Here is a 16923-nt window from a genome sequence, read left to right as displayed (position 1 = left end):
CAAACCAAAGAAAGGCTAGTTAAACTAAAGCCTATTCAAGAATATGATATATCACTCTCAAATGGAGAATTAGACTGTGTAGCAATTTCATCTGAGTGAGTGAGAGTCAAAAGGGAAAAAATGAAACAAGAAGGAAATGAAGCTAAGTAATTGGAGGAAACAGAGATGTCATGAATTGGAAATGAGTTTTGCTTTGAGGTGCTGACTCAGATGCATAGCTCTCTATAAAAGCTACAGTAAGAATAAAAATAGACCAGAATTTTAGTTATGAATAATAATAAAAGAGACTTTTATTTGCTTCATGTGCTTCAGAAATATCCAATTCTTCTGCTTATGAATAGGAAAATAGAAAATCTGCTCTATCCTTCTTTCAGACTTTGAGCCTTAGCCTCAAATCTGAAACCTGTAAATAGAAAATAAAATGTATAATACCAAACTTGTTTTATTTCATCTTTATTTACAACCATTCAGATGGATGACAAAAGAAATGAAATTCAGGTGGAAAAAGGGAGATCACTTATATGCATTTTTTATAGAGATGATCAAATAGATAAGCAACAGACCCTTTCTTCAGGCTTCATTTAATAAATTTGTCAAAAAGAAGCAGTTCAGATGGATGGTAAACAAAATAACCAAATGCAATGTCAAGGGAAACAGTTGGGCATGAATACTTAATACCTTTTGCTATTTTCTTCATCATATCAGGATTTTTAATATTGCCTTTAAATCTGAATCACGTTTTCAGACTTTGGTTTCTTTGTTTCTGGTTTCCAAATCTTCTCTTCTGAAAGTGCATTATTAGTCTTTCATTGTGTGATAATATTGTGTCTCCAGCTTTTTTTCCATTATTGTTCAAAATTCTTTCTAGTATCTTTCATCTACCATATTATATCTCTGCCACTTTTACAATCCTAATCACAGGTCTGATTGCACAAAAGATGTCAGGACAGATTTACCTGCAGACGGTTATATTAGCAGGGCTAATAGCTGATGGCACACATGGATTGTTAATGGAGAAAGTTATAAAGGCAGCAGAGAGAGAGAGCTAGAGATGGAGGGAGTGAGGGAAAAAGAAGAGGAGGAGAGGAGAGGAGAGGAGAGGAGAGGAGAGGAGAGGAGAGGAGAGGAAGGAAGTCCTCTGGCACAGCAGAGATGAACAGTCTCTTCTGAGGATCCTTTTCCAACAGAGCAGGTGATGATGGCTAAGGAAGCCGGGTACCTGAGGACCTGTGCAACAGTCCTTTACCACTCTTACAAAAATATCTAAGCCACTTCTTGTCAGGGACTTTGTTCTTCCTCACAACTGCTCAGCCAAAGAGCTAATTTTCCAAAAAATTATTCTTTCCTCTAGTTACCAGGAAGTCTTGACTTCAAGAGGCAGCAAAGCTCTATAACAGTCCTACTGATGAAGACCTCTAATGTCTGGTGGAGTGGAATATCTTCCAGGTATTGTTGTTGTTCCTTACTTTCTGATGCTTTCAGTTTCAAAGTTGCCTTTTTTCCCCATCAGATCCCATTGCATATTTTCCTTGTCCCAGAGATTATAGAATGAGGTCCACTGTAGCAACATGTCTCTCTTGCATGCACACAAATGCAATTTCCTTAACTTGTGTAGAATTATATTTGACATTAGTCAAAGTGCCAAAATATACACATCTTGGGCATTTACTTAAAACTATGTTTTTCAAACACTGCCTCAGACCTCTACAGAGAGCTTCAGAACAATTTCTTCCTTTGAAACAGAGTCAGCATTGGATGTGATTAGAAGGACTTATTCTTTTATTCTACATGACGATTATTTAAAATACCATATAAAGGAGGGAAAAAAAAGAAAAAAGAAAACTGGAGTACTAATTGTTTAGACTGAGAAAAATTTTAGTATTATCAAGTTTTTATGATATTTGATAAGTAAGAATAACTTCTTCATTGGCTGATGCCTTTTCTTTTCAGTATATACGTTTTATTAAAGATACCTAGTATAGCTGGATATTACAATGTCAATAAATCAGTCCCTCACTGAGAAACACAGCTCAGAGACAAATTTTTACTGTCCCAAATAAGAGTGACAGAGCATTCTGAAATGTGGAGACAGCTTATAAGCATTTGGCATAAAATCCAGTTACACAAAGCCTCTTTTCCCCAAAAAATGAGGTGCTGGAACCCTTCAAATTCGCAGTTCTATTTTTGGATGACTCAGAGCAGGGATTTGAATTAATGTATCCTGCCCAGAAGAACACCTGAAAAAGCAGGCCATGAAGTCATTTTTATGCTATCCTCTTGTGCCATGAATATTTAAATAGTCTGTGCAGAATATCATGGCTCTGACAGAAAAGACTGAGGGAGAGCTACATCTACCAAAATATTTGAGACTGCTTTATGTGCTGTGAATGGTCAGATCCTTACATCAAGAAAGGTCTTGACCCTGTGCATTTCATAACTTTATATTAATCCCCTGAGAACTGGGTTATTAGACAAAAATGAAAAATTAGGATACATTTTCTGTGTCTAAAATGTTGCTTCTTTTGTCTTTTATTTCAAATATGCCAAAATAAAATATTCTGTTTCAGACTGAACAAAATATTTTGCATGAGCCCCAAGTGATTAGGTTTTCTTTTCAATAAAAAGGAAAAAGAATTATACAAACCAGAACGAAAAAATGACCCAAAATGAAATATTTATATTTCAATCCAGCTTTCAGATAAAAGCATACATTTCTTGAATGGTTCTAATACTTAGGTCTGATTTGAAGACCTGCTGAATATCTCCTCTTTAATTGACTTTAACCCAGGTGCCTTGCTAAAAGCTGAAACACACTGCAGCTCTGAGAGTCACCTCTGGAACATTAACAAGCTGGGGACGCAAATGTCAGCAAGTTTAAGGAAACAAAGAGTTATGCTGATTTACGATAAAAGAAGCTCAGCGTAGTGCTTGTTGCCAGGCTCAAGAAAGTATTCCAAAGTTTTGTTATCTCTTGGTTTAATTTTATACACTAAATGAGGAAGGTTAATAATTCCCAAGTGAATCCATGGCTGGTATCCCTATAGTAAAAGTGAAAAAGGCACTGTGGCTTTTGCATTTCTGAGTAATTACTCAATATTAATTCCACAGGTATCTGAGACAGGTGCTTTGCACAGAAAAAATGTGCCATAGCTATGACAGAGGAATTTGAATGTTAAATACATCTGTAAGATTAACTATACCTTCAGTTATACCTAAGTAAAAGTTTGATCCTACTGCTTTTATCCTATAATTGCACAGAAAGAGAAAATAAATTACTGTGAGCATGTCAATGAAGTTTATTACATATTTCTATATCTGTTTAGGGGGACAAAATTATCTACCCACGCGTAACCTACTGGACACCCTAAATTCACAACAATGTATAGATGGCACTGAAGAATCTGTTTAAAATTAGTAATTAATTGTGGGTAAATTAATGTAGCGGGAAAATTAATAACACTGACAGGAGGAGTTGCAAAGGTGATAAGGGAGCAGGCATAACTGCTGGGCATGATTTTAAAGTTTAGGCTGTATAAAGTAGATCTTTTACGTTTTAGGCAGGCTTATATACTTTACTGATAGAACATGCGTGTCTCTCTGTGTGACACTTTGGTTACCCACTGTAACAAAGGAAGAGTTACCTACTTAAGAGGAGATAAGTACCTAAGAGATATCTATCTATCTATTTAAATATGAAGAAGGGACTGAAGAGATGATAATGCTTAGGATCTAGTCCTGAATGTACTAGTCTCTTTATCTAGTGAAAATTTACTCATCTGTGGAGAGCACTGGGAGGTGCAGATACTGCAGAGAAAGATTTTGGGATTCAGGAACACAAGAGAATTGATGCTAATGAAGATGACAGCTTGAATGTCTGGCTGCTGCATAAAAGCAAAGCACAACTGCTTAAATGTTCCAGGTTAAAGCCTTGTCTTATAAACTATGTTGGACAAATATGAGACAGACTCTGCATGTGATGTGATGTTAGCATCTCCAGAAAAAAAAGTCTGAATAATTGAATCTAAAAGATCAGAAGAGAACTACTTTAAAGCACTCATGACTTTGCGGATGACTTTGAAATGCAATCTGTTAGGACATAAAGTTGCATAAATACTTCTAATCAAATAGAGCTTGTGTATCTCTTCCTTGATTTTTCTTAATTAACAAAGGAAAATTGAATGAGGATTTTAATAAACCCCAGACTGTCTCAGCTCTTTCCTTTATCCTAAAAAGGCAATCAAGATAGATGGAGAAAGTGAAGATACCCTCAGTTCCTTTGCTTTCCCAATAATATTTCCTTCATTGTACCTTATTTTGTTCCAAATGTTTGCATATGGATAATTTTTCTGGTGTCCTGTGTTAGAGTTTTGATTCTTTCTACCCTGCTACGTCTCTTATTACTATTCTTTCTAATTTTTCCCTTCATTTTACATTTTCCACTCCAAAGATATTTGTTGGCATTCCTGAATACAAGAGCTATTTGGTTGCTACCTGCAGTTTGCCATAGTGGTACCAGATAAGTTTGTCAGAATCTCTCTCCTGAAGCATAACATTACAGATGAGAGGCATTACCTGAGGCATTACTGGTCCTCAGACTCACTTGCTGGGAAACAAGCAAAGAAAACATGGCCTGAATCCTGAGACTGTCATGTGACATTTTGGGTGGAGAGGCCACTGGGAAGACTACATTGCTCCCTTTTGTTGCTTCTCAGTTAGGAGCAAAATACTTCCTGTCAGATCTCCCCTGATGTTCTCATTACATGGCCAAGGCAATGATGAAAATGATGTGCAGCTATTCTAGAAAAACAAAAGATGATATTCTTGATTATTAAATAGTAGATCTACTTTGAAAAAAAAACCCAAGCTAATCTTAAAATAAACCCCACAATCTTGGATACTGCTTCTGTGGGTGATCATATGAATCTCCTATAAGCTATGTTCCCTCATCTTTTTCAAGGGTAGGTAAGCCTTAGTGGGTTAATTTAAATTCTATTTTCTTGTCTATAATGAATATCTTTTTCCTTATCTCTTATGCCTTCTGCTGCCTACATATGCACAACTGAAGCATCATTTGACCTGGGGAGTCTTCTAACTGTCCATCTGCTTTTATTAAAGCTGCACCCTCTTGGGGTTCTCTTTCTTCTGGACCAAGGTGCAAATGGAATATCTCCTGGTTTCCCTCATATTTCTCATCACACCCCTTATTGCCATCTGTCTCTCTTCCTCTCTCTCCCTCTTATTTTAGGATCTTAATTTTAGTTTTTCATCCAAGAATGATTGTCATAATTCTTCCTTTCTCCCTTCACTTCTAGTAGCTGGATTGCCAATTCGAAGGAAGGAAGGAAGGAAGGAAGGAAGGAAGGAAGGAAGGAAGGAAGGAAGGGAGGAAAGAAGGAAATCAATCTCTGGAATTTACGTTCCTGTGACTGTTTTCACTTATCACATTTTTTTTCTAGATCCATATTACTTAATATCACCATATTTTCAAGACTCTAGAAGAAGGAATCAATACCCTATTCTTTAGGAGTATTCATTTTACAGATATGTTTGAATATCCTGGAAAATCTGTATTTCTGTGTACTTCTCAAGGCTAACTCTAAAGCTGTAGAACTTGAAAATGTCTTTTAAAAATTGGAAATAATTTTGTGATCTAGGTTCACAGTCCAGATACATCTTGATTATACATAAGAATGATAGGTCAAGTTATAGAGCACCCTAATATGTTTTTTTCCTTTTCCACTCCATGTGTAATGTCTTCTGCAGCCCAAGTTTACTCATCTTACAGAGAGTTACAGCATTCTCTGCTGGGGATTTTTGAGAACATTTAGGCATAACCAGAGAAACCACATTCAATTTATTCATAGCAAAGATGACACTGTTACTGCTTTGTGCACTTTTTCTAGAATTCCTATCCTTATTTTCAGTTTTGGAGATCTATGTAAAATGGTTGTTTTAGTCCAGTGGTTCTTTTGCATTCCCACTAGCCTTACCCCTTCTCTTTTAGGGTCTCTAAAATAACCTGCTTTTTAACAATAAAATCACTGCACTGGTTTGTAGGACATGAGTTTTCAGCTGCCAACCAGGCATAACACTACTTTTGAGTATGTTGCTATTGCAGTACTGTTTATTTTGGATTTATGGCTGTTTCTTCACTGAAAACTTGAAAAGGTCAGCTTTGTCTCAGTAAGAAAAAGGGAAACTTTTGAAATTTGTCTGGAAAAAATTTTTCTTGCCCATTTCTATTTTTACATAAAATTTCTTCCACTCTTAAGGTTTTGGAGTCAACTAGTCTGAGATCAAAAACTTAAATGGCCCATTGACGCAGCTGCCTCTTCTTCTAAACCTACCAGATGTGAACCTGAAACCAGTAAGTGAAAACTCAAATTAAGCTCTAGATCCTAAATTAATATTAAGAAGCAAAAAATCCTACTGACAAATCTGCATTATCCACTTTTCACCTTGACTTTCTCTTCCTCAGAGGTCAGGTGATTAATCACAATCAATCCAGGAGCCCACCAGAACAAATGGAAAACCCCCACATCTTCATTATAGTGGCTGAAAAAATTATACTTGAACAGCCAAAAGAAGAAATGTGAATGCAAAAGTGCATACACGGCAAATCATTCGGTATGACAACATATGTGTAACAAAATCATTTATGTTTTTGTGTAGATTACAAAGGTACAGAAAGAAATAAATTGTTTTCTGTAGGATGTGTATATGTAACACCACAAGTAAAATTCAAAGAAGCACTTAACAAGGACATTTCTCTTTAGGTTGAGAACTTATTTTACAGAAGTTCAGCAGTGACATTTTAAAAACAATTCAGAAATATTTATGTGGGAACCTGTGCTTCACCTTAATCCAGGTATAATTATGATTGTAACATTTTGTCATCATCTGAATATCTGAATAAGGGGAAAGCATATTGGCTACTTGGAACATTTCCTCTAATCTTTTGCCCTTGGAAGTCCCTGACTCCTCTAATTTCTGCTTAGGCTAACTAAAGCTAGTATATCAAAGATACTTATATTGGTGACTCATAGAGTAAACTGCTGCTCATATTCATTACTTATTCTATCTCTAATAGCTATCTTTTGTTATAGGAAGTGCTATACCCAGGCATATGGAGACTGCTGACCAAGAAAAACAAATATAGTCATCCATACAAAATGTGTGTCTGGACTGCTGAGATATGAATTCACTACAGAATTAACTTACCCATAATTTCAGAGAAGAAAATCATCCCTTTCACTTGGGGGTGAGGAAGGGAGGATCAGATGGAAATTAGCAGTAGAAAAGTGGAACCTGTCTAGGTTCTGCATAAGAACTTCATACTTGTTCTTAAAGCACATGGAGAAGAGTGAACACCTTCACTCACTGTTCTTTACTGGTAAAACTTGCCTTGAACAGTTTCAGCCCCTTGAGTCAAGTGAGGAATCCCATTGCAAGAAAGACTTACCCTCAGTGGAGGAGGATCATGTCAGGGAACATTTAAACAAACTGAGCACACGTGAGGAGTGTGCTCATCCATAGGAGCTAATGGGATGCAATCATGAGACCTGAGGAAGTTGGTCACTGTCATTGCAAGATTATACTCAATTATCTTTAAAAGGTCTGCAGACCGGTCAGCATCAGCTGAGACTAGCACAGTTGGCCAGAGCATAGTGCTGATAACACCAAGGTTGTGGATTCAATCCCTATATGGGCCATTCACTTCGGAGTTGGACTTGATCTTTGTTGGTCCCTTCCAATTCAGAACATTTTGTGATTCTGTGATCTTAGTCCCTGGGAAGGTGAGAGAGGAAATCTTCCTGGAAGCCATTCCCAAACATATAAAAGTCAAAAAGGAAATTGGGATTAGTCTGCATGAATTTATTAAGTTATATGCTTAACCAATCCAACAGCTTCCTATGGTATATTGACCAGCTCTGTAGGCAAGGGCTGACAAGTAGCTGGCATTGTTTATCTTGATTTCATCAAGCCTTTCAGAATTGTCTCCCATAATATTCTTACAAACAAAATGACAAAGTACAGAAAGTCTAGAAAAGCTAGACAAAGTCTAGAAAAATTGACAGAGATGGACTGAATCAGACAAGAAAAACAGAGCCAGATACCAAAGTATGTAAGACAGCAAACCAGGCCTTGAAACAAAGAAGCTATTACTAAACTGTCAGGCTCAAGGCTTTCAGTCAGCAAAACAAAGTCCAGTTGGAGACCAGTCACTAGAGATATAGCCCAGGGGGTAGTGCAGAAATTCTGTCTGAATGGACACTGTGCTGATCAAGAGACACCAATGTACCCTTGCATCAAAGGTCAACAGCCTCTGGCTTCATTAAGAGAAATCTTTCCAGTTGGATGAAGGAAATGATCATTCCCCTCCACTTAGCCCTGGTGAGATATATCTGTAGTGCTAGGCCTAGTTTTGAGCTCCCCAGAGACATAAAGAAAGACATGGTGTGAGTCTCGAAAAGGGTCACAAAAATTTAGATACCGGAGCTTCTCTCACAAAGCAAAACAGAAAGATGGCTCTGTTCAGCCTGAAGTTTAAAACACTCAGGGGGATTATGTCAATGTGTAAAAATACCAGACCAGAGGAGGTAAAGACGGCAGAGCAAGATTCTTAGTGGTGTCCAGTGCCAAGACAAGGGGCAATAGGCTCAAATGGAAGTAAAGTTACTTCCCTTTAAACATTAGAAAAAATATATTCTGTAAATCAAATTAGAATGTGTTTACTGAAAGCAAGGTCATATACAGGTCTCTCAGAGAGGTTTTAAAGCCTGCATCCTTAGAAATATTAAAACCTCAACTAAACATGGTCTTGATGAACATTTGAGAAGAGGATTGGCCTAGATAATCTCCAGAGATTCCTTCCTGTCACAGCTATTCTGTGATACAGCAATAATATCAATTTTAAACAGGACCCTGACTCTTGTTAAGTCTTGTATGGGCACATATATAAGGCTTTGATCCCAGCTAGAAGAACAATTAAAATCTATATTTTATTCAGTCTTAATCTAAAAAGGATATTTTCTCAGGAGATTTTTAGAATACAGCACAAATAGTTAGTAATATCTGGGAACAGATTAGCAAAATCGTGCAGGAATTCCTTAAAAAAAATTGCAGCAGATAGTGGCCTAGGGTGTTTTTTCTGCTTCCTAACTTGGTGTTAGACACTGCCTTAGAACTTTATCACATGTTAAGAGACCTTTATCTTCTGTCTTCTTTAAGCCAACAATACCAGCTTTCAGAACTGTTGAAGCTAAGACGATCTTAATTTTCTAGAGTGTCCTTCACCACCTCCCAGATTTCAGTAAGCTCTACTTAACAAGTAAGTTCCACAGCATAGAAAGGTTTTTACCACTCATTTATGTGCCAAGAGTATTTCTCCCTGCCTTTTTTTCTGCTTTGCCTGTATGATTATATTTCCTTTTTATATAGAGCATAATATATAATCCAGTCTGTTTCCCCTTTCCTTTCCTTTCCTTCACACACACAGACTCTTCCTTCCTTTTTTGTGTGTTTGAAAACCAAAAGTAATGTATTCATCCGAACAGCTGGGTAACTTTCATGCTACATGCAAATCAGTTTAAAAAGTAACAAACCTCGGGAAAATGTGGCAAAAACGTACAATAGCTCAAATTGTAATTCCGATACAAATCTCTCACTGTTCAGAAAATTGTGTTCATTGTGTTTTATTTTTAGAAAATTCATTACAAGAACTTAAAAAGGAGATGTATTCTTCTGCATTGTGGCATATTCAGGAATTCCATTTTTATCTTGTAACTCTATTCATTTGGGAACATGCAGTGAAACAGCAGGACAAGGCTCATTTCAGAAACAGGGCAAAGTAGGACAGTGTCCTACCAATGACAAAGAAAAAAATAAAAAATAAATAAACTTAAAGAGGCATGCTTCCAGTTTTCTATTGATTTATGTTCTTGTTTCTATAATACTGTAAAAGATATAATTTTGAAATGAACCCTGGCTAGCAAAATAAAACTGAACATACAGATGCTGCATTTGAATGTGGAAACTTTGTTTCTCATGTGGAAATACACATGGAGTATGGACTTTCTCCTTGCTGGAAAACAAACGATAGGGAATAAATATTACATATACAGCAGTTTGGAATGATGGATTTAAATTTTTTCTCATTACAGCATTGAAACTATTGCAATTTCCCTGAATTAATTCTGGTGTAATTTGAATATGGATTACAATCATGACAGGTCAAAAAACTGAAGCTAATCTGCCAGCGAGTCATTGTTACTGAGTAAAGATTTTACTGGGCCCAAGAAACAATTAATTACTCTCAAAAATATTTGTATTTTCTAAAAAAATCCAGACACTAAGGAATTCTAATCTTTCCATTTATTTGTTTCAAAAAAGACATGTTTGCCTCCTCCTCTGTTCTCAGAAAGTAGCATAAGAATTCTGAATGGGAAATCAAGATAATCTGGCCTAAGAGTTCACAGTCCAAACATATACCCAGGAGTGTAAATTACTTGGTGAGGTTTTTCTAGTTACTAACCCTTGCAAGTGTGACACTGCTCATAAGTGTAGCTCTTTTCTTCTAGCCAGACTTTAAAAAATCAGCACCTATTTTGGTCACTTCTGTAGCAGTCAGTTAATAGTGGTGACTAGAATAAGGAATTGAACACCTTCAGAACTTTTGAAACATGGATAGTACTTGTTTAAATAAATGTGTGTCTTAATGTTTGATAAAGAAATGCATTTATCAATGTCATTAGGTTCTGCAGGGAGAGATTCTGCAGGCATATAGAAATGAAGTAACCAGGTTCTTCCATCTAATTTAACTTGTTAAAGTGATCAGCTGTCACTTGTTCTGGACTATAACCTTTCAAAAATCTGAAACCTTACCTGGTGATCCAAATAAGGGGGCAGAGAAGAACTGGGAAATTGGTAGAAACCTATTTATTAAAATTAAAATAATTTTTCCAAAAAGTAAGTTAATCATTATCACTTTTGCTGACTGCTGTGTTTTATCCAATACAACTAGTGTAATAAATATTCACTGTGCTGACTTCATCTGTGAGCTTTGCATCACAATGGTAGAGCATTTGGGTTACAAAATTTAACAACTGGACTACTTTTTTTTTTATCAGAAGTCACAGAAGCTTCTGATTTATGTTATCTTTCTGCAAAAGTTTTTACTCAGTTTTGTTTTTATTAGTAGGCTAAATTTAATGATATTTAGTTTTAATAGATAGTTTAGATGTATTTTCAAGAATTATACCTGTGGTGGTCACATTTTGTTGTTTTATGGTTTTACAATCACATTTCCTGTAACCTCCGTGTGTCTGAAATGCTTTTGATTACATGGTACCACTCATTTCTCTGTAAGACTGCAATCTGACTTTCCCAGATGCCAAATACAGGTACAAGCTCTGACTCCATCAGTCTTACTCTCAAGCAGGTAGACTTAACATTGACCTCAGCAGCACTGATATCAACACATCACATCTGCAGGCTCACACATCCCATGTATTTAGGAAGTTGTCTTGACTTAACACTGCTGATCACCCACTAAAGATTTTTTTTGTTAGAGTTCAGGTTCCAAAATGAGACTTGTCATAGATCCACATCCTCTGCGGAGTAGACAGAGTTCCATAACAGGAGCACAAATTCAGGCAAGCACAAATAGCAGTGGGCTTTTTTAAACAAAATTCAAGACTGAGACAGAAGCTTCAATTTTCATGACTTGCACTGCAGTTTAGGGATAGCACAAATTATAAAAGGCCTGGTTTATGGAAATCCTATTAACCACCTTACTATCATATATATTTTGGTAGCTGTGTTTGTTTTTCTTGTGATTCCTGAGGTGGACATTTGGCTGGAATCACTCCATCCATGTTCACCATTACACAAAACCAAATTAAGGACCTACATACCCCCCGCTTTCTCCCTCTTTCACCTTCTTCAGGAGACAATGAAAAGACATGGCATTTCTAGACAGTAATTCAAGTCTACAGAGGTATTATTTTATTACCTAAAATTAGGCTGGGAAGGATCAGACCTTGTTGATTAAGTTGCAAGAGAGGTGGTCCTTTAAAAATAAGTTGCTGGTGAGTGAGTAACTGCATGCTTATACATTATATAATAACAACTCTGTAATTAGACTGAAGTAGAAACATGATGCAGTTCAGCAAAACATTTTGGGTTGGCAAATAATAATATTTTGGCAAGAATCTGCTTAAAGTCAATGTAATTAAGTCCACTGTAATTATTGCAGTGGTGTTGCCCAAGTTCATGCCTAAGGACTTTTAAAGTAGTAGTATATGTTCAGTCATAGGGAAATTCATCTCACTGTTGAAAAATAAATACTCAAAGCTTAAGATATTCACCCTTCAGAGAAGTTCAGAGAGGACAAGGCGTATCACCATTCATATATATATTTGCATGGGACCAATTGCCCTTTGAAAAATTCAAGTTTCTCCCCAAGAAAGGCTAAAATTGCTAAAAAGATCCTCGGACAACTATCTTAGTTGCAGACTACCAACTTCAGATGCCTATAGAAAGTGAAATGAATTCAACAATAGCTGTTTGAACCCTAAGAGCTTATAACCTCAGGGGGAATTTAAAAGCATTTAGAAGTAAGATTTGGGCTCCTGATTCCCACAAGTTTATAGCTTCTATTCATCACTGTAGTTTGTGAATACATTCTAGTGGTCATAAAATGAATCACATTGGTCATGTGCTGAATGATCTTTCCCAGATCCCGAATTTTTATTTTTAAGTATTATTAAAATTTCACCTTTTGCATTGGTGCAGTAAATCTCAGGAGTAATGATGTTTATCATTAAGTAGATTTTTTTTACTTAATTAAAATTTGATGCATTAATGTTGGTGGTCTTTTTTTTTTTTAAGGAGACTAGGAAGACATAAAATTGTGGGATATAATTAATAGTGTATTAATTACTTTATGAAGACCAGTGCTACACTCAAAATACAGGTCTTAGTCTGTTTAGATTTTTACCAGTGAGTTGCATAGGAAATGAAGACAATCAGAGAATCAGAGAATGGCTTGGTTTGGAGGGGATGTTAAAGATCATCTAGTTCCAAACCCCCTGACATGGGCAGGGACACTTTCCATTGAGGTTGCTCAAAATCCCACCCAACCTGGTCTTGAACAATTCTAGGGAAGGGGTATCCAGAACTTCTCTAGCAACCTGTTCCAGTGCCTTACTACCCTCACAGTAATCCAGTGAAACAATACCAGAAGGAATATTTTCAAATTATATTGTTCTTTTTATTTTAATTTGTTTTCCTCCAAGCCACCATGAAAAATTCAAAAGAATACAGTAGGTTTATATTCCATGTTTCTGTACTTGCACTTCAAAGATATATTTTACAGAACAGATATTTAATTCATTTATTAAAACTAACTCTGCCACCTGCCCTTCACTATGAAGCAGATTGTAGTTAATTTATTGTTGAGGTGGATTTTGTTTGTATGTATTTTTAAGTGGCTGTCATATTTTTATATATCTAAATCATTCACAGTCCCTCCTAGTGAGAAGAGAGGAAGAAAAGTGTAGCCAGGTTCCCACTGCAAACTGCTGAGAAGGAGGTGTATTGGATTTGGATGGCAGGGTTTTGTCAGTGAGGGACTACAGTAGTGGCTTCTGTGAGAAGTTTCCCCTGTGTCCAATGAAACCATTGACATCTGGCTTCAAGACAGAACTGCCACTGGCCAAGGATGAGTCCAACAGTAATGGTTTTAAGAAGGGGAAAAAGCTGCTGCAGAACAGCAGAGAGGAGTGAGAATTTGTGAGAGGAACAGACCTGCAGACACCAAGGTCAGTGAAGGAGGTGAAGGAGCTGGTCCAGGCACAGAACAGAGATTCCCCTGAAGCCTGTGGTGCAGACCATGGCTGTCTTCTTGCAGCTCGTGAAAGTCCATGGTGGATCAGATATCCACCTGCAGCCAGCGAGGGACCCTCCCATAGAGCAGGTACATGTCCAAAGGTGGCCATGAAGGTTAGAAGTCTTTGCTGGAGCAGGCTCCTGGCAGGACACATGGCTTCATGGAGAGAGGAACCCACTGGAGCAGGTTTTCTGGCAGGACTTGTGACCCTGCAGAGGACCCACAATGGAGCTGTGTGTTCCTGAGGGACTGCATTCCCTGGAAGAGACCCACTCTGGGGAGGTTTATGAAGACCTGCAACCTGTGTGAAGGATTCATGTTGGAAATTCATGAAAGACTATCTCCTGTGGAAGGGACCTCACACTGGAACAGGGGAAGAATGTGAGGAGTCCTCCCATTGAGGAGGAAGAAGTGACAGATACAAGATGTGGTGAACCGACCACAACACCCATTCTCCATCTCGCTGTGCCACTGGGGGGGATGAGGGAGAGAAAATCAGAAATAAAGGTAAGAGTGGGAAGAAGGGAGGCACAAATGGAAGGTGTTTTAAGATTTGATTTTATTTCTCTTTATCCTACTCTGACTTGCTTGGTGAAAAATTAAACTAATTTCCCCAAGTCAAGTCTGTCTTGCCCACGATTGGTGAGCGATCTCTCCCTGTCCTTATCATGACCCACAAGCCTTTCATTACGTTTTCTCTTCTCTGACCAGCTGAGGAGGGGAGTGACAGAGTGGCTTTGGTGAGCACCTGGTGTCCAGCTGAGAGACCCTGTTGCTGAAGAAGAGACTGCTGTTGGTTGAGATGAGGTTTGAGGGTCTGTATGATGAGAAGAGTCTGGAGGCCATGATAGGAAAGTCCTCTTTATGATGAAAAAACCATCAAGACTGCCATTTACTTGGGGTTAAAATCACTCCTTGGGAATATCTGTTCCTGAGCAAGAAAGTCTTCTGGCTCAACTTGTGTTTTTTTGACTGCATTTGTTTATCAAAGGAATTTATTCAACAAGAGTCATTGTATCTTGTGACCTTTCAGACTGATGCTTAGTTTGTTTCCCATTTTGAACATAAAATACAACAGATGCATGCAATAATCTGCTTTATAGAAACAAAACTAACAAAAACTCTCCTGGATTTTCTGGTTCCAGACTAATCTGGGGATTTGGAAACAAATAATAAAAAAAAAAATTGGGTTTTTCCAGCAAAATGAATACCCATAAAATATAGGAAAAAAAATCAAACCACCCCTAAACAACAGAATGTTGACCACGTATCAGAAGCTCCACTGAGAGCTGAAAATGAAGTGGCTTGTCAATAAATATTAGCAATATACTGACGGGAGTGATAATGAATTAATGTAGTAATTAATATGGAATTTGATTTACCAGATAGAGGCACATACAAATGAATGCGCAAGATAAGTAAAATGATAAATTGATTTTAATCAATATTCAGGAGTTTCATAAAGATTCAGGAAGCTGCTAGAGTTTTTGGCTGTCTGCTGGGTTCTGGCATGTTAATAAACAAACATAGGATCTTTCTGTTTCAAATATGAAGAGAAGAAATTCACATGAATATGGGCATTGAATCCCACTGATTCTTTTGACACTACAGCATTTAGAGTTAAGCCAACCTCCCTGCTGCTTTGCAATGCAAACTGAATGGGAAAATTAAGGGTAAATTACCACCAGCATGCATGATATTGTAGACAGTCTCAAAATCTGCTCCTGGATGCAAGATCAAAGCATTTTACTTTCAGCAGATGTAACAGGAGGCCATTATAAGCACTTGCCTAATGAACCATGTCCAGCTCCATGAACCATATCCAATTGTGTGAGTTTTGAAAATACTGTGCAGAACACTCTACCACAAAGATATGCTGAAGATGGGATTTTTCTCCCAGTAATATTACTTTTTATCTCTGGAATCCTCACCAAAACTTGAATTACTCCAACAAACTGTGTAAAGAGTACCAGATCTGAGTGCGGGGATGCACTGTGACACATCCACTACTACACTTGTGGAGGTCGCTCTCTGAAACGCTGCTTTCTGGTTTCCTACTCCTCCCCAGAGAATGGCACCTTCAGTTTATCAAAATCACAGTGAGGATGTGGGAGCCACTGTCTCATCCCTAACTCGCTTTTTGCTGAAGATTTTTCTAGTAATGCTATGAAATGGCCTCTGTTTCTACAGTAGGCAGCTGTTAGAACTTCCCTTCTCTACACAGCTGATAAAATAGTTTCGAAACATGAAGCTGTGCTTTCACGAGAAGCCTTTACACAGGAAACATGTGCAAGAATATGGCATGGACTGTGCCGCTGAGTCTGTTTTAGACATTTTTGGGTTTTTACCTCAGTGTGGGGGGGGAGCTCTTAATCAGTTTTCCTTCCCTAAGAAATATGATCAAAGTTCAGAGTTAATTTCTCCAAGCAGTTGAATGGGCAAGACCAGTCGTTCTGAAAGGGGCCCACATTTGCTCTCCTTGTACCAGTTTCAGGTCACTGCACAGTGACAGGCTCACATCTGCATGAGAATGCGGCCTTGGCGGCTTGCCCTAGCCCATCAGGGCTACCTTGCCCTGGCATCGTCTCAGCTTTGCAACCAAGACATTCTTCTGGACTGGAAAATCTCTCCCTCCTGCTGAGTAGAAGCTACACAACAGCCCATGAATACCATTTTACCAGTCAAGATCCCCCTGCAGATGTCATCCTGTACTACTGTGCTCTCCAAAGGTTTGCAATCCCTGAGAAGTGCATCTGTCTGCCCGTAGCAACTGCTTGAGAATTGCCAGTTTGGATAGAAGTCAACCTGCAAATGGGTCTCTGTTATAACACTTCACATTTAGCCACTTCTGTGCCATAGACAAGGGAAGGTGCTCAGAAGATGCTGACTGTTGAACGCTGCTGTGCAATCCGTCATCTGCTCCTCTTTGATGGTAAAACTTTGGATTTAGTCAAGTAATTGTTCATTTCTGCAATGAGGTTGGAGGCCCTACAAGTGCAGCCTCTTGAATTCTTGGCATACTTGAGCATAAA

At 37.8% G+C, this 16923-nt stretch overlaps 1 long non-coding RNA gene across 1 annotated transcript in view; it reads left to right on the top strand.

Annotated features, from left to right (window-relative positions):
* Positions 1-1353: 1353 nt before the first annotated feature.
* LOC121659160 overlaps positions 1354-16923 on the top strand; it is a 66865-nt gene continuing 51295 nt past the window's right edge. The window contains exons 1-2 of the long non-coding RNA XR_006014185.1: positions 1354-1446; positions 5313-9331. This is a non-coding gene — a long non-coding RNA (uncharacterized LOC121659160). The remainder of the gene's footprint in view (positions 1447-5312; positions 9332-16923) is intronic.

The sequence above is a fragment of the Corvus kubaryi genome, unplaced genomic scaffold, assembly GCF_017639235.1.
Source record: "Corvus kubaryi isolate FWS band 111438036 unplaced genomic scaffold, C.kubaryi_AGA036_p1.0 split3-73, whole genome shotgun sequence".
NCBI lineage: Eukaryota > Metazoa > Chordata > Aves > Passeriformes > Corvidae > Corvus > Corvus kubaryi.
The sequence above is the reverse complement of the archived record's forward strand: the minus strand, read 5'-3'. Positions and strand labels throughout refer to the sequence as shown.